Here is an 18,717-nt window from a genome sequence, read left to right on the forward strand (position 1 = left end):
AGCATGTAGCATTGTTGGGTAATCTTTAGATCACTGCAATCAGTTTCATTTGGTTCTTTTACTAATGGCCTGAAGGAAGAAAATTGCATGTAGGAGGCTTCAAATACTAGAAATGGATTCTGGAGAAGCAACACGGGTATGCTTCCATGTATTGCTAAGTTCATTGTATTCTCCTTGTGTCAATTGTATTTTGTATTCTCCTGGTACTTGTATTTGTGATCAACACACATGAATCAGAATGTTTCGGCTGTTATATTATAAGTCGGGGGATTTGATTATTGGATTAATGCCCGCATGCAGGTTTTTCCCCCTTGTGTCAATTGTCTCCTTGATAGTTTGTTTTCATTTGAAATACTTGAAGTTTGTTTACCTCGACACTTATATTTATATTGATTTTTTGTTGTTACCCCTTCTGCAGGATGCAATAGTAATTCTTATTTATGCGATTTGAACAATATTCTTGTGTTCTTTTCTTTTGAAATAAAGTATCTGGGTATTTGAATCTGTAAATATCAACAAACCTGTGTGTGGTATACTGGTATTGGTAGGATAATTCTGCCTTAGTATCCTCTTTTTGTTCACAATATATAATTCTTGTTTTTTACATATTTAGATGCAGTTAGTTGTTGTCCTGTTTTACTCTCTCAATCTTTAACATCTGTATGGTCTTGAAACTACTATTACACTTGAAAACAACTATCAAAATATCCGGTGGAAATTTTATGGGGCGTGATCTCATCTATAAGAATTGACATACGTGCTAAGGATTGAGAGAATTAGACCGTGTTTAATTATCACATAAGTAAAGAGAATCCAGATCCGAAAATTACAGTTGCTTCTCTAATTACATCAAAATATGCAAAATCAACATCTAGATATGCAAAAACAAAAATCACTTACAAAAATCACTCTAATTCTTTCTCTAATGTGCCTCAAAAGATTAGTTTGCTTTGAACTTGAAGAGTAAATATTTGGCAAAACCTGTTGACAGTAAAAAGTTTATTGTTCTGTTGAATTTCGTGATAGCTGTTATATCAAGTTTTGCTCATTACTACTTAAATTAACCTAAGTTTCATTAGCCTAATATTCTGTTCTTTTCTCAAAAATAGTGCATATACCTTGGGATCTCATGCAACTATTATTATGATAAGTATGAAGTGTTTTGAGAAATGAAAAAAAGAGGAAAAAAAGGAAAAAAAAGAAAAGAAAAATGAGCTATTTGTATTGCAGTAAGCAAGCGGACATACAAAAAACAGCCTGATTATTTCTACAAGTAAAAATTCTTTCACTTATAACGGAATGTACCACTACCACCCAAATACTGTTAGCATCTTTAATATTTGATGAAAGTTAACAGTGGTGATTCTTAACATTACATTCGTCATCAGATTTTGCTGACGTGATAATGATCCGACCCTGCCATGTTCAGCAGAAAATTTAGTGAAATCACAAGTTCAACATACACGTTTGTATGAAACTTGCAACTAATTTTTTCTAACATGGCAGCCATGTGATCTCCTCAACAATATTTTACAGAAATTTGTAAAAAGAACATAGATTGATGACAATGTTAAAATTAATGACTGTGGCTGACGACTTCTAAATATAAATGATCCGAAAGGACCGAAAAGATACTTAGCTAGCACATGAGGGACCTACAACAAAGTTTTGCCAAAAATCTATATGCATTATTAGATTATCGATCATTTACCTTCCTTTTAAAGAAAATATCTGATGAACTAAACCTAACCTCCACAGGCAACGCGTATAAAGTGAATCAAGGCACTCGCTCCTCGCTCTCTCCAATTCCTTTAAAAAAAAGGTGGCCCCTTTTTCCCGCTCCACTAAACCCTGAACAAATCCCCCCCTTAAATATCTAGGGTTAGGGTTTCGATCTCGTCTACAACACTAAGGAAAAGCTCTTATCACCCCCTCAAGCCCCGTTCTCTTTCTTGCCACCCTTTTCCTCCTCTCCCTCTTCATCTTCGATCAGCAGACGATCATGCCAGCTAGGGTTTCAGATTCAGCCCACCCCTCCTCGGCGATTCGAACCACTTAGGGTTTCATTGAGTAGTTTAGAAGGAGTCACGACTACGAAGATAAAGATCTCCATTCCCGGTTTCTTGGCTGGGGAATTTTCACAAACACAAGCCTTGCCTTTTATTGACTGCATGCTTGTTTTTTACTTTTTGTGATTATTTTGTTGCTAAGTTTTCTTAAATCTCATATACTATAATCTTGAAATGTTTCTCAAAAGTGGCATCTTTTGGATTTTTGAATAAAGATAGGTTTTTTTATAAGTTTACGGGAGGGAATATTTTGGGATGGAGCATAAAACTTTTACTAAATAATAAATATCATATGCTATAGGTCACTTTTTTTTCTTCTTCTGGATTTGTAATGTAAGGCTTCCACTGTTGTATTTTGAATTTCAGGTTCTTAATTTTTTAAAACAAATTGAGATGATCCTTTGGCAGTCCCTAATTTATAGTGAGCTGTATTCAATCCAATAATTGGGCTTATGAATCTTCAATGATGATAAATTTGATCCGGAAAGATCTAGTTTTTTTTTATGATCCTTTTTCTTTAATTTTCCTCATATTTGGACAACTGGTTGAATATGTTTTGGCTGTGTGAACTTTAATATTTTAGATGAAGCACCATCGTGAAGAGGAGGTTGTTGACCTTAAGTCTTTTAGAATTATGGCTCTATCACCTTTAGATGGCCGATATTTACAGAAAGTCAAGGATTTGCACCCATTCTTTAGTGAATATGGGTTAATTCGTTACCATGTAATGGTCGAGGTAACTTTCATTAAATTCTCCTGTAAGAATAGATATTTAATCAGTGCTTTTTTATTCAACACCAGTGCACAGTGTTAGTCTTACATTATGTTTTTTTAATAATAATGGTTTCATATTTATAATGTAGATTATACAATCATTTTTGTAGTGAATGATAAAGAAATGTTTCTGGTAAACCATGAAGAAACTGTGGTTGCTGATTGGATATCCGTGTTCGTCTGGCATACAAATCATAATATGTCTCCATGTATTTAGATAAAAGGTTTAAAGCCTTAGTTAGCTAAAAAGGTTTAAACTTGTGCCTAAAATGTTCTGTGAACCGTTAGGATATTTATATTTGATATGCATATCTGACAATAGTACCCCTCTTCTAATAAATTTGCACATGATGTAGTATTAGCAGTTTCTGTATGAGTCCATCGAACATTGTTTATTTAGGTCATGCTTATTAGTGTTCTTTCTTTTACAATCTGACAAAACGTCTAGTATCTACTTTGATATAAGTAGCAGTCTTCATTAAAACTTGTCATAGTGTAGTCATATCTTGGGTAATGGAGAAAGAGGTAACTTACAAGTAAAAAAGGTTTACCACTTTCTCCATTACCCATCATGATCTGACAAAGCTGGCCACTGTAGTTATTTTCATGTTGGCTACTTAGTGCAAAATGCTAATCTGAAGCGATTCTTTTTTAGGTAAAATGGTTGCTAAAATTAATAGAAATACCTGAAATCAAGGAGGTTCAAGTTTTAGCGAGAATGCCAGGTCTTATTTAGAAAGTATAGTTAGTGGCTTCAGCAAAGCTGATGCTCTGGAAGTGAAAAAGATTGAAAAAGTAACTAACCACGATGTTAAGGCAGTGGAATACTTCTTGAAACAGAAATGTCAATCCAATGCTGAGATTGCTGAGGTGAGTTTTTGATGTTCCTTGTTGTGTGTACTCTATGCTTCCTCTTTTTGTAACTACGACTAACTGTGATTTCAAAGATTTCATTTGATGCTTAATATTTGACATCAGATTCTACAAAAAAAAATTTTAGGTACTGGAGTTTTTCCATTTTGCTTGTACATCAGAGGATATAAATAATTAAGCCCATGCATTAGCACTGAAGGAAGCGTTCAACACTGTCATATTTCTTGTGATGATTGAGTTGTTGGATTCAATATGCAAATTAGCGAAGGAAAATGCTCATATCTCCATGTTGTCTCACACTCATGGACAGGTATTTTTAGTTCTAGATGAGAGGCAACTCTTGTTATAACGGAATACTAACTTTTTGTTGATTAGATGTTATCTACAAAAACTTTAATGCTATATAAGCATAATTGAAAATCTTATATTTCCCTTTTATTTGTGGTTACACATAGAAGGACATAGTTTATTTATATATTGATTTAAAAAATAAAGAATCAGAAGCTATTAGACTAAGAAAATACAGAGAATGCTTCAAGGAAAAAGAAAATTTCTTTTTCATTTCCAGGAACTAATTTATTTAGCAATCCTAAATTCTTAATGAAATTTATCCTAAATGGAGAAGGGATGCAACTGACAAGAGCACGTTTAGAGAAGGATTAGAGAAGTGGGAGTAGTCAAAGAAAAACAAAGTACTCTTGGGTTTAAAAAGTTAAACTTAATCTAAGGTGCACAGGGTAATATTCCACTAAGAATTTTTCCCTAATGTCCTGGTGTTGGATTTTTTTTGGCTGAAATAACTCAAAGATTTCTGGCTGGTCATTTCGGTGAATTTTATATAAAATTAAGCTTTTTTCAGGGGGGTAGGGGGCATATATAGAAATAATTAAATAATGATTACATGCTGAAACTCAGGAATTTTCTACATGGGGCTAATACATCATGTATAATTACTGGTTTGATAAAGATTATACTGTCTATCTTCGTTCATATATGTTTGCAGGACATGTTCTACATTCCTTTGTTCCCGAGGAGTTTTTAGCTTGATGCTATGAAATAAATTGAATGGAACCTTTTCAATCTGAAGGTTAAAAATAATATAATCATGTCTTTGTTTCTTATTTAGTCCTACATCAGAAAATGAGTGAGAAGTTAAGTTGTTTAAATAGGTATGCCCAAGACTCAAGTGTAACATGGCTAGTTGATTTTGGTAGTGGGTTGAGCCAAACGTGTTACACTTGGTGGGTCCCATGGCTTGTATTGTACCAATGGGCCCGGCGGCCCGGGGTGTGACAAATTGAATCATAACAGTTGTGAGTCGGAAGTGTGGAGCTAAGTGCTATGCGAGGCTAAGTGCTATATTGCGTGAGTGCGATGGGAGCTACCTCTAGAGTCCATATAACTTAGTGATACCGAGATGTGCCAATTATCTTGTCACGATGAGGACGTCGCTTATTTAAGGTGGGGTGTGTAGAAGATCGTACCTGAGATCAAAGTTCGCCTTCGATGGCGAAGTTTAGGAGGCGAGGAAGATCGCCTGTAGAGGTCAATGGCGAAGTTGAGGAGGCAAGGAAAGTCGCTTGTTCGAGATCACTGGCGAAGTGTGTGGCGAGGTCGAGATTGGGAGGTGAGCGGATCTCGCCTACTGTGTGGATCGAACTCGCCTGTAGCAGATCTCACCTGTTGATGTCTCCCTCTCCTATGATCTTGCCTGCATTGGAGTGAACTTCACCTGTGCATGGTTGGCGCCAGCTGCAGCGTAGTTGGAGCGCATAGACCGACCGCCCTAGGGTTTCCCTATAAAAGGGAAACCTTATTCGTGCGCGAATTAGTGAGCGCGAGAGCAGAGAGAGAAGAAGAGATTGGCGGCGACAATTTCTTGAGCTTCCGTTCTCTCTGCGGTTAGGGAAATTTTTGATTTTTATTCCCTTTTGTCCCTGTTCTCATTTACTGTTGAGAAGGGGTTAGTGAATATTAATTGGGGAAGTTATTGTAATAGAGAGAGAGTGTTTGAGCATTGATTTTAGATTGAAATCAATTGCTATTTGTTTGAGAGATCTCAAGTTTGAGATCCTCTCTCTTATTGTGTCGCTCTCGTGGATGTAGGCAGATTCTCCGAACCACGTAAAATCTATTGTTTTGCATTTGTGTTACTTGTTTGGTTGTTGATAAGTATTCCAATTTCATTTGTATTTGTGTGTTTTCAGTTTCGCTGCGCACAACAAGTGGTATCAGAGCTCCGAGTTTGACTTGGTGTTCGATTTGGAGAAGAAAGCTACGGCTTTGGATTCTCGTTTGAAGAGATTGGATTATAACATGGGTGAAACAAGTACATCGGGATCGTCTCTTTCAAAGGTGATACAAGGATTGAGCATTAATAATACAAAAATTAATGTTCAAAAATTTGATGGTAAGATAAATTTCAATTTGTGGAGGTGTCAAGTGATGGATGCATTAGACGCCCAACATTTGGAGGAGACTCTTGAGTTACAAAAGAAACCTTAAGACATAGAGGATAAGATTTGGAAGAAAATAAATAGTAGAGCGTGTGGGGTTATTCGATCATGTTTGATGCCGGATTTGATCTATGATGTGATGAACAAGAAATCGGCGAAACGGTTGTGGGAAACACTCAATGAGAAGTACCTTACGAAGAGCATTGAGAATCGAATTCACTTGAAGAAGAGGTTTTACCAATTCAAGATGAAGAGGGGAGTTTCCATTAGAGAACGTGTCAATAACTTCACAAAATTGCGATCAGATATGGCCAATGTGGATATCATAGTAGAGGATAAAGATAAGGTGATGTTGTTGCTATGTTCATTGCCAGAGGATGATTTCGGTACATTTGTCCTTACGATGATCAATGGTAGAACCACTGTCCACTAAAAGAAGGTGACCTTAGCATTGGTCAACTATGAGTTGAGGAAGAGAGATAGTAAACCCTCCGAGAAGGCATCGGGAGATGCATTTGTAGTGACAGGCCGTAGTCCAAACTGCCGTCCATTTAATCGCTCCAAGTCGAAGCAAGGAGGTGGCTATAAGAGTGTTGGTAGGAATCAATGTCACTTCTGTAAAGAAGAGGGACATTGGAAGATCGACTGCCCAAAGTTAAATGAAAGAGCCGAGAAGAATAAGGGGAAAGACGTACAGGCTTCAGAAGTGTATATTGATAAATCTAGTGGCGATTATTCAGATACAGATTCTTCGGGCTATTCATGCCCAGCATTACCGTCAGTTTGTTATGCCGACTCTACGGAGTGGATGTTGGATTCAGGTGCTACATACTATATTTGCTACAGGATGTTCTTATTGTTCATATCTATCTCTTGCAAGAACATATTGATCAACATAATTTTAATTGCTATTAATTTCTATTAGATTAGCATAAGACCCTAATCACCCCCCCTCTAGGGTCTAACAACGGGGTGACTAGAGAGTTGAAGGAAGTGAGATTCGTTCCTCGATTGACGAAGAATATTATTTCACTTGGAACTTTGGAGGCAGCTGGCTATAGGGTGATCTTGGAGAATTCAACTCTGAAGGTCACAAAGGGGTCCACGGTGGTGATGCGAGGTGTCAGGGAAAACAACTTTTACAACTTGAAGGGCAAGACAGTAACAGGGGGTCTGGCAGCTTCGATTACTACAGAGAAAGATACTATCAGCTTATGGCATATGAGATTGGGACACAATGGTGATAAGTCCCTGTAGGTATTGGCGAAACAGGGGCTATTGAAGGGTGCAAACACCTTTAAGATGGAGATGAATGAACATTGCATACTTAGGAAGAAGACAAAAGTGAAATTCGACACCGCAATTCACAATACCAAAGGTATGTTGGATTATGTTCATACTGATGTTTGGGGTCCTTCCATGAACACATCTCATGGTGGGGCTAATTATTTTGTCACTTTCATTGATGATTATTCCAAGAGGATTTGGGTATACCCTATGTAGCATAAACATGAGGTCTTGGATATATTTGTGGAGTGGATGAAGAAAGTGGAGCTGCAGACAGGTAGAAAGGTGAATGTACTCTGTTCGAATAATGGTTGTGAGTATAAGAGTGATCCGTTTCTATAGTTTTGCCATGATCACGGCATTAGGCGACCCTTCACAGTTCGTGAGACATCACAACAAAACGGGGTGGCTGGATGGTTGAACCGTACCTTGCTGGAGAAGGTGCAATGTATGATGATACAGAGTGGATTGTCAAGATCCTTTTGTGCCGATGCGTTGGTTTATGAAAGCCATCTCGTAACTAGGTTGCCGTGCACTACGATACATGGAAAGACTCCTATGGAACGTTGGTCTGGTTCGGTAACTAGTGACTATAAGTCGCTTCAGATATTTAGGTGTCCTGCTTATTACCATGTTAGTGATGATAAATTGAATCCGAGGGCGAGGAAAGCAGTCTTTGTGGGATTTAGAGATGGAGTTAAAGGCTTCAAGTTGTGGGATCCAAAAGACAAGAAGATGGTCATTAGCAGAGATGTCATGTTTGATGAGGCTCACATGATGAGGTCTCAGATTCCTCAGCAGGTAGAGGAAGGTCATACTAGTGGGGTATCGAAGCAGGTGGTGGAAGATGTGACTCCACAGACTTCAGATAGCACTGTATCTATTAAGACTCCTACAGAGGTGACACTTGGAGGAGATGATATGACAGACAGGCAAGATAGCACTGTATCTATTAAGACTCCTACAGAGGTGACACTTGGAGGAGATGATATGACAGACAGGCAAGTGGAGGATACAGTGGATGTTAGGACTCAGAAACAGGGTTATGTTTACGAGTGCATTGCAGCTAATAGACCAAGAAGAAACATTCGTTGGCCAGCTAGATATGATGATGTCATGGTTGCATATGCTTTATCAATAGAAGTCGTTAATGATTTGGTTCCTTCTGCATTCAGGGAAGCAGAGTCAAGCTCTGATTCGATTAGGTGGAGGGAAGCTATGGAGGAAGAGATGTAGTCTCTTCATTAGAATGACACTTAGGAACTTGCAAAGCTACCGAAGGATAAGAAGGTTATTGGATGCAAGTGAGTATATGCGAAGAAAGAAGGATCTTCTATTGGGGACATTCGGTATAAAGCCAGATTGGTTGCCAAAGGGTATGCCTAGCTTGAGGGCATAGATTACAATGAGGTATTCTCACCTCTTGTAAAGCATTCGTCGATAAGAATACTATTGGCGTTAGTGGCACAGCTGGATTTGGATTTGGTTCAGATGGATGTTAAGACAGCCTTTCTACATGAAGATTTAGAAAAGGAGATCTACATGACACAACCTATGGGGTTTAAAGCTGCAGGAAAGGAAGAATTAGTATGCAAGTTGAAGAAGTCTCTTTACGGATTGAATCAATCGCCACGGCAATGGTACAAGAGATTCGACGACTTCAATATTGGCCGAGGATACACGAGAAGCCCATATGACCTGTGTGTTTACATGCACAAGCTACAGAATGGTGAGTATATTTATTTGCTGTTATATGTTGACGATATGCTGATTACTTCCAGGAATACTTCAGCTATTAGAAAGTTGAAAAGGAACTGTCATTCGAATTTGAGATGAAGGATCTTGGAGAAGCAAAGAAGATATTAGGTATGGAGATTGAGAGAGACAGGGTGAAGGGAGGCTGAAGTTGACACAGAGGAGTTACTTACAGAAGATGCTGAAGAAATTCAGTTATGATGGCAATGCTAATGTAGTGGGTAGCTTGATGTATGCGATGCTGTGTACAAGGTCAGATTTGTCTCAGGCCATGAGCATGGTATCTAAGTACATGCATGACCCAGGGAAGGGACATTGGGAGGCCGTGAAGTGGATTTTAAGGTATATAAAAGGTACCGTGGATGTTGGTTTGGTATTCGAGAAGAATTGGAAGAATGGGCATGATTGTATTGGTTATATGGATTCCGATTATGCGGGGGATCTTGACAAGCGCCGGTCTACTACTGGATATGTGTTTACACTAGCAGGAGCACCGGTGTGTTAGAGATTCATACTTCAGTCTACAATGGCTCTCTCCACTACGGAGGTAGAGTATGTGTTATTGACTAAAGCTGTGAAGGAGGCTTTGTGGTTGTAAGGGTTATTGGATGACCTGGGGATTGCACTGGATACCATCAGGGTACATTGTGATAGTATGTCAGCTATCTATTTGACCAAGAACGAGGTGTATCATGCTCGCACAAAGCATAATGATGTTAGATTCTATTTTATTCGAGACGTATTGGATGATGGAGACGTCAGATTGAAGAAGATCCACACAAAGGACAATCCTGCAGATATGTTGACCAAAGTTGTCACTGGAGTGTAATTCGATCATTGTTTGGAATTGTTAAACATTCTTTGCTATTAAGGACCTTTGGAGGCCATGTGGTGAACTACGTGAAGGCTTGATTCCTTGGTCAAGAGGATATGTAGGCAAGTCTTTAGGATGAAGCCAATTTGGTGAGTAGACATCGATGTTTGGAGAATGGTCTCATTCTCATTTAGATCCTGACTTATTATGGATTGAGTCCGTTGTCGTGAATTATTTCACTTTGTACTGGACACAACAAGTACGACATTTGTTTTGGTTAGTGTCGGCTCAGTTTTGGGGAAACGTTCGTCGAGGTGAAGATTTGTAGAAGAACGTACCTAAGATCGAAGCTCGCCTTCGATGGCGAAGTTGAGGAGGCGAGGAAGATCGCCTGTAGTGGTTGATGATGAAGTTGAGGAGGCGAGGAAAGTCGCTTGTTCGAGATCACAGGCGAAGTGTGTGGTGAGATCGAGCTTCAGAGGCGAGCGGATCTCGCCTGCTGCGTGGATCGAACTCGCCTGTAGCGGATCTCGCCCATGATCTCGCCTGTAGCAGAGTGAACCTTGCTTGTGCGTGGTTGGAGCCAGCTGGATCATAGCTGGAGCACATAGACTGACCGCCCTAGGGTTTCCCTATAAAAGGGAAACCTTATTCGTGCGCGAATTAGTGAGCGCGAGAGCAGAAAGAGAAGAAGAGATTAGCGACGGTAATTTCTTGAGCTTCCGTTCTCTCTGCAGTTTAGGAAATTTCTAATTTTTATTCCATTTTGTCCTTGTTCCCAATTACTATTGAGAAGGGGTTAGTGAATATTAATTGGGGAAGTTATTGTAATAGAGAGAGTGTTGAGCATTGATTTTAGATTAAAATCAATTGCTATTTGTGTGAGAGATCTCAAGTTTGAGATCCTCTCTCTTATTTGTAATTCCTTGTTATTAATAAGAAATTATTGTGCCACTCCCGCGGACGTAGGCTGATTTGCCGAACCACGTAAAATCTGTTGTCTTGCATTTGTGTTACTTGTTTGGTTGTTGATAACTATTCCAATCTCGTTTGTATTTGTGTGCCTTCGGTTTCGCTGCGTACAACAGGGTGTTTGTAACACTCCTATTTAGTCCAACATTAGGAAATGAGTGAGAATTTAAGTGGCTTAAATTATTTAAATGTAACATCGGCTAGTCGATTTTGGCAGTAGATTGAGCCAAACAACACGTTACACTTGTTTGGTCCCATGGCTTGTACCGCACCAATGGGCCTGTCAGGTCGGGGCGTGACATGGCCAATATTAGAAGCGAACATATACTAAGTTGACTGCTCAAAGCAGCTAAAATATCATATTGATAATTTTCATCGTTATGCTACAGGAATAAATGATTTGCTTTTGTAATAGGTTTATGTGGTTTAGTTCTGATATCTTCTAACTCCCTTTGTATCCTGCTTCACCCACTACTTTGTGAAAGGAGATGACAAATTTTTCTTTCACACTAAGTGAAGTAGGGAAGACCTTTACAGAAGTGCAAATATTGGGCAAGTGTGCTGGAGCTGTTGGAAACTACAATGCACATAAAGTTGCATATCCTGATATTGATTGGCCAACTGTTGCAGCTGAGTTCGTGACCTCTTTGGGGTTAGGTTTCAACCCTTACATGACACAGGCATGTTTATTTACTTCTACTACTTTTCTCTTTGCAAGGTTTTACCTATCTGATTCATTTCAGCTTGATGGATATTTTTTTTTTGCGTAACTAAGTAGTGCATAGACGATTTTGATATGGTTTTTTTGTGGATGACTTGGATATGTTTCATTAATAGGAGGAGTACTTTATTTACCTATACTTTTTTAACATTGCTGCTTGAATTCATTGTTCTCTGCTTGAACTAGTTTACTAGTAAATAGTCCTCGTGAATATTTAGGCAACTATACAAACTGTAAAAGTGTATAACTAATAGAGCCTCAGGATTTTCTTTAATATGAGTTTTGCAATCGACTCAGGTGACTGAAATGTAGGTTTTTTTTGCCATTTCACGTTTCAAGAGTTTACAAAAGGTGATTCATATAGTAAGTAGATACTATCATGTGCATGCTTGATAATAAGTAGATACACTTGCAGGTTATCCATCTATCTTGGAATTACAGTACATTTATCAATTAGCCTATTCTACACCAACCAGTTAGTGCATAAATAATAATGGAATTGCAGCGCCAGCTAATAATTTTGTTAAATTTGTGTTGTCTGAAAGGTTATGTCAATGTAGCCTATGAATGGAATGCCACTTGGCTTGCATGCATACTCTCTATCTGAGCCTGTTGCTTGCTCCGTATACATATTGAGCCGCATGACTATATCGCAAAGCTTTTCAATGCAGTTGTTCAGTTTAATAACATCCTGACTGATTTTGATCGGGACATATGGAGCTATATTTCGTGCGGTTATTTTAAGCAGGTAACCTTCTTATGCTTGACCACTATACCCCTAAAATATTAGGACCTATTTTAGCTCCCAAACTTCTAATTTGGAACTAAACGATTTCATGATAATTTTGCTTTCCAGATGACTAAGGCTGGGGAGATTGGATCTTCAACTATGCCTAATAAAGTTAATCCCATTGATTTTGAGAATAGTGAGGGCAACTTCTGTTTGGCTAATGCTATTTTATCTGCTAGCTCTCAGCTCGAAATTGCCCATCTCTCGTATGCAGGTGTGTATCATTTACTTTTCCATCTTTATTCATGGTTCTTGAGGAGTACCTAATGTGAAGTTCAGTGCTATATCACAGTTCAAAAAACACGTCTTAGTGTAAGTGATACTATACTTATTGTATGTGTAATCATTGACATAGGTATTTGACCGATTCCACTATTTTGAGGAATTTGGGTATTGGATCTGGATATTCTCTCTTGGCATACAAACGTGCACTACAAGGAATCCGGAAGCTTCAGGTTAGTAGTAAAATCTGTATGAGATGGTTATCACTAGAGAATTAGATATAAAGCTAGATGTGTTATTGGTAGGAAATGTGTCGCTGTCGTCGTTCTTTGCTTCATGTATGTTGTTTGTTCTGTTCTTGCTTTAACTATTTGGGTTAGGCAAATGTTGAATTTGAATTCGTCACAAATGCAAGATGCTAAATTCTGTGAATTACAAGATCATAGAAACGTGGATCTATTTAAAGATGAATTCTTGTCTTGCTGTCAACATAATTTATATCCAATGTACATCCATCTAATAATATATATGATTTTATGGATGTTTAAGTTTTTTTCTTTATAAGTATTTCTTTTCTAAAATTTTACTAACCATTTCCCTCAAAAATATTGTATGAACTATGTCTTTGCTATCCTTTTCAATTTCCTTTAGATCTATTATTTGGGATCCATAACAATGCTATCTGGTGTGATTCTTTTGAAATTTTTTTGCCTATACATTCGAGTAGTTGATGCGAAGAAAGATACATCTAAACGTGGCAAAAGCTCCTTTTTTTCTCAATATGCTGCCGACGTATAAATACAATCCCAATGTTAACATTTAATTAGGGGTGGCAAATGGGTCGGGTAGGGTCATAGTTGACCCAACCCGTATAAGTGTGACCTGACCGGACCCGTTTAACAAATGAGTCAATGCGATTCGACCCATTTATTAAACAGGTTACCCGACCCAACCCATATAACCCGAATGACCCATTTATCAAATCTCAGTTCAATATCGTGGATACTATACAGATAAAGATGAAATTCTTTTGACTCTTTCGACAATCACAAGTCAAAATATGCAATATTGCTACATAGATTGTACAAGAGATTGACCCTTTTAAAAAACAATCCTAATTAAGGATTAGGTTGCCACTTATTCACAGCATTGTAAACCATGGTCCTTGCCTTTTTGGCCATCGCCTCACTCCGACGAACCCCCCAATCCCTCTGATCCTCACACGGCATAAAAGTCAAAACCGGACAGAACCTGGGCTTTAGAAAAAACCAGCGCACTCCCAGGTTGACCTTTGACCCTTCAACACCGCAACGTAGTTCCTCCTCAGATCCAGAGCTCCATTCATGACCAGATCCCAGCAGTTCTACCCTATCGAGGTGAAGTAGTTCCCCAACAAAGATTGGTTCTCCAGCTTCTCGCAGCTCGCCAAGTCGCAGATCACGTCGGGCACCCATTTCCTCCCCTTCCTTGACCTCCCCTTATCCTCCTCCAATCTAGTTCGTACGAGCGAAAACATGATTGATCTTGACCGTTGAAACACTGGCTCGCTATCGATGAGGGCTGAGATGCGACCGACCATGCCGGAGACGCTGGACCTGGCGGGAAACTGGGTGTCGAAGGAAGAGGAGAGAGAGGGGAAGGAGGAGGATGAAGACGACGAAGATGATCTTCATATTTGGAGTTTGCAACCCATTTAGAATTAAACGGGTCGGTATTAGGTTACACGGGTCAGTTTGGGTCAACCCTAATTTACCCATCTAATAAACGGGTCAGTTCGGGTTGACTCATTTATGACTCGACCCATATAACTTGAGCCATACCCAATATAAACGGGTCGGGTTGGATCGGGTTGATGGGTCGGGTTATAATTTGCCACCCCTACATTTAATCAAGTTTATTCTGAAACTTGGCTAAGTTAGTTTGAATTTTAAAGCTCCTTATTTTAAAGTAATATTACTTTGATTGTACATTTTTGATACAGTGTCATCAATATGTCTCATTCCAAATTACATATTTAATAATGACATGACTCATGAAATTACACTACTTTGTAACTCTCTTCGTTTCTTAATTCTTTATTTCTTCTCCATCATGTGTAGGTAAATGAGTCTCGTCTCAATGAAGACCTGGACCAGGTGTGGGAGGTGCTTGCAGAACCAATACAAACAATAATTCCTGACAGTGCACTGCACTTCCCTTTAGACTGTAAGTGTCTATGGTTAAATCTAGAATAATATAGATATATAACAGCAAAAACGGAATGGAAAACTAAAGTGCAGTAATTTAAAATTTTCCAACTCATCTGCTGTGCGTTTGTAAAACGCTGTGGTTATAGTATTATTTGGCCTACTCCGGTGCAATGATCCCAAGGCCAAATTGCTTCCAGGAACAGCAGTCCAGTACTTTGGTGTGCACCGACCCAGTACTATCAAGATCTACTTGATCTATAAGGTAAAGATCTCATCGATCTATCAGGCAAAGATCTCCTCGATCTATAAGACAAAGATCTCCTCGATCTATAAGACCTTCTCGGTCTAGGCACTCTTCCTACGAGCACATGCTATTCTACAACATGTATATCTGTATATATTGATTGTTATTTTTGGAATAAAATTTCCATAAGGATTTGGGGTCTATTTATAGCGTTTGGGAAAATACTATATACTAATAAAATTATAATATTTTACTATGCTCGTGGGATTCACGTCTTAAATTTTCTTCAGTGGGGCCCACAACTTTTGACAAAAAATTGAAAACATGGGCTGCTGCAGTAGCCCATGTGATTGTTGAAAAAATTCAACATAAACTTTATTATGATTGCTTTTGTATAATTTTTTTTCTGCTTTTGTTGGTTATATGATGTAATATCAAAGGTCTGCTTGTATGTTGTATTGTTTTTGAAGGTTTTATATAGGACATCTAATTCCACCTCCCCCAGCATTTTCACTATATGTTGGGAAAGATGACAGTCCAAGAGAGGGGTATTTTCACTCGAAAACAAATAGAATATAATTACATTAAGTCTCAATGATGGTCTAGTTACAAACTATTATTCTAGCATTCCTTCTTAAGCTGGAAGAGCATATAGACCTGTCATTTTTAGCTAGTTAAATCTAAGCAAAAAATTCCCTTCCCCTTCCTCCCTCCCAACCCCCCCCAAAAAGGTAATGTTTTAGCGAAACCGTTACCTATCTGTCTGAATTGACATGTGAAGTGACATTTTGCTCAATATCATTTCATAATGAAGTGACAATCAACCTTTATATGCTTCCTATTCTCTTGAGATTTAGTCTGTACCATTGGCAATATACGCCAGAACCTGATTATTAAGATGTATTTCCATAGCCTGAGCTTGAAACACACCTATCTCCTGATGAAGGTATTTAATCAACATAATCCCTCCATCAGCGAGGGCCATAAATTGATAATCAACTTTAGCAATAAATCATGGCACGATAGTCTGCTTCATCGTGAGATCACCATATTCCTCCAATAAAAGTACAATATCTACCAACGAGACACTATCAAGAGTATCATTTGCTCAATCAACATCAAAATAACCAATAATATTAAAGAATAAAAGAGACCCTTGTTGCTGATGGACTCTCTCTTGTTAATTTTCTTGCATTAGGTTATGCACAAATATAACGTCCCAGAGGCATATGAGAAGCTGAAGGATCTCACCAGAGGAAGAGTTGTTAGCAAGGAGAGCATTCAAAAGTTCACTAATGGCTTGCAATTGCCAGAAGAAGCAAAGAACATTCTCTTGAATTTGACTCCCCAGTCATACATTGGAGAAGCAGAGAAGTTGTCTAAGTCTATCAATGATCATGTGGATTTGGTGAATGGGTTCAGGCTTTTATAGCCGTTGAAACAAACGTTGAATGAACGAGATGAAAATTTTACTAATTGAACTATTCGTGGTTCATGTTACTTCCCCTTTGCATTTTCGTTATGAGCAAAGGCAGGTTATACCACAAACCGTTTGTGTTTGTATTATTGTGTAAGCTTGCAAGGGTAAATTAACAAAAGGAAAACGAAATTGAATAAGCTTGTAGCATTGTTGGGTGATCTTTATACCAGTGCAATCAGTTTCATTTGGTTCTTTTACTAATGGCCTAGAGGAAGAAAATTGGAAGCAGGAGGCTTCAAATACTAGAAATGGATTCTGGTGAAGCAACACGAGTATGCTTCCATGTATTGCTAAGTTCATTGTATTCTCCTTGTGTCAATTGTATTTTATATTCTCCTGGTACTTGTATTTGTGATCAACATATAGGAATCAGAATGCTTTGGCTGTTATATTGTATGTCGGGGGATTTGAATATTGGATTTATGCCCCCATGAAGGTTTTTCCCCTTGTGTCAATTGTCTCCTTGATAGTTTGTTTTCATTTGAAATACTTGAAGTTTGTTTACCTCGACACTTATATTTATATTGATTTTTGGTTGCTACCCCTTCCGTAGGATGCAATAGTAATTCTTGTTTATGCGATGTGAACAATATTCTTATGTTGTTTTCTTTTGAAATAAAGTATCTGGGTACTTGAATATTTAAATATCAACAAACCTGTGTGTAGTATACTGGTATTGGTGGGACAATTCTGCCATAGCTTTCTCTTTTTGTTCACAACATAGATTTCTTGTTTTTTTTCTAATTACATCAAAATATGCAAAATCAACATCTAAATATGCAAAAACAAAAATCACTTACAAAAATCACTCAAGTTCTTTCTCTAATGTGCCTCAAAAGAGTATAGTTTGCTTCGAACTCGAAGAGTAAATATTTGGCAAAACCTATTGATAGTAAAAAGTTTATTGTTCTGTTGAATTTCGTGATAGCTGTTATATCAAGTTTTTCTCATTACTACTTGAATTAAGTTAGTTTTATCAGCTTAATATTCTGTTCTTTTATTAGAAATAGTGCCTATAGCTTGGGATCTCATGCAACTATTATTATGATAAGTATGAAGAGTTTTGAGAAATGAAAAAAAGAGAAAAAAGGAAAAAAAGAAAAGAAAAATGAGCTATTTGTACTGCAATAAGCAAGCGGCCGTGCAAAAAACAGCCTGATTATTTCTACAAGTAAAGTTTCTTTCACTTATAACGGAATGTACCACTACCACCCAAATACTCTTAGCGTCTTTAATATTTATGAAAGTTAACACTGGTGATTCTTAACAATACATTCATCATAAGATTTTGCTGACGTGACAATGATCTGACCCTACCATGTTCAGTAAAAAATTAGAGAAATCACAAGTTCAACATACACGTTTGTATGAAACTTATTACTATTTTTTGCAAACATGGCAGCCATGTGATCTCCTCAATAATATTTTACAGAAATTTGAAAAAGAACATAGATTGATGACAATGATAATATTAATGACTGTGGTTGATGACTTCTAAATATTAATGATCCGAAAGGACCGAAAAGATACTTGGCTAGCACATGAGGGACCTACAACAAAGTTTTGCCAAAAATCTATATGCATTATTAGATTATACATCATTTATCTTCCTTTTAAAGAAAATATCAGATGAACTGAACCTAACCTCCACAGGAAACGTGTATAAAATGAATCAAGGTGCTCGCTCCTTGCTCTCTTCGATTCCTTAAAAAAAAGCGACTCCTTTTTCTCGCTCCACTAAACCCCAAACAAATTCCCCCTTTAAAAATCTAGGGTTAGGGTTTCGATCTCGTCTACAACTCCATGGAAAAGCTCTTATCACCCCCTTGAGCCCCGTTCACTTTCTTGCCACCCTTTTCCTCCTCTCCCTCTTCGACTTCGATCAGTAGACGATCAGGCCAGCTAAGATTTCGGATTCAGCCCACCCCTCCTTGGCAATTCGAACCACATAGGGTTTCACTGAGCAGTTCAAAAGGAGTCACGACTATGAAGGTAAAGATCTCCATTCTCGATTTCCTAGCTGGGGAATTTTCACGAACACAAGCCCTGCCTTTTATTGACTGCATGCTTG

General features: G+C 38.0%; 1 pseudogene; it reads left to right on the top strand.

Annotated features, from left to right (window-relative positions):
* LOC109845948 lies at nucleotides 113–16,598 on the top strand (annotated as a pseudogene).

Source organism: Asparagus officinalis, chromosome 6, assembly GCF_001876935.1.
Source record: "Asparagus officinalis chromosome 6, Aspof.V1, whole genome shotgun sequence".
In the NCBI taxonomy this organism is placed as follows: Eukaryota; Viridiplantae; Streptophyta; class Magnoliopsida; order Asparagales; family Asparagaceae; genus Asparagus; species Asparagus officinalis.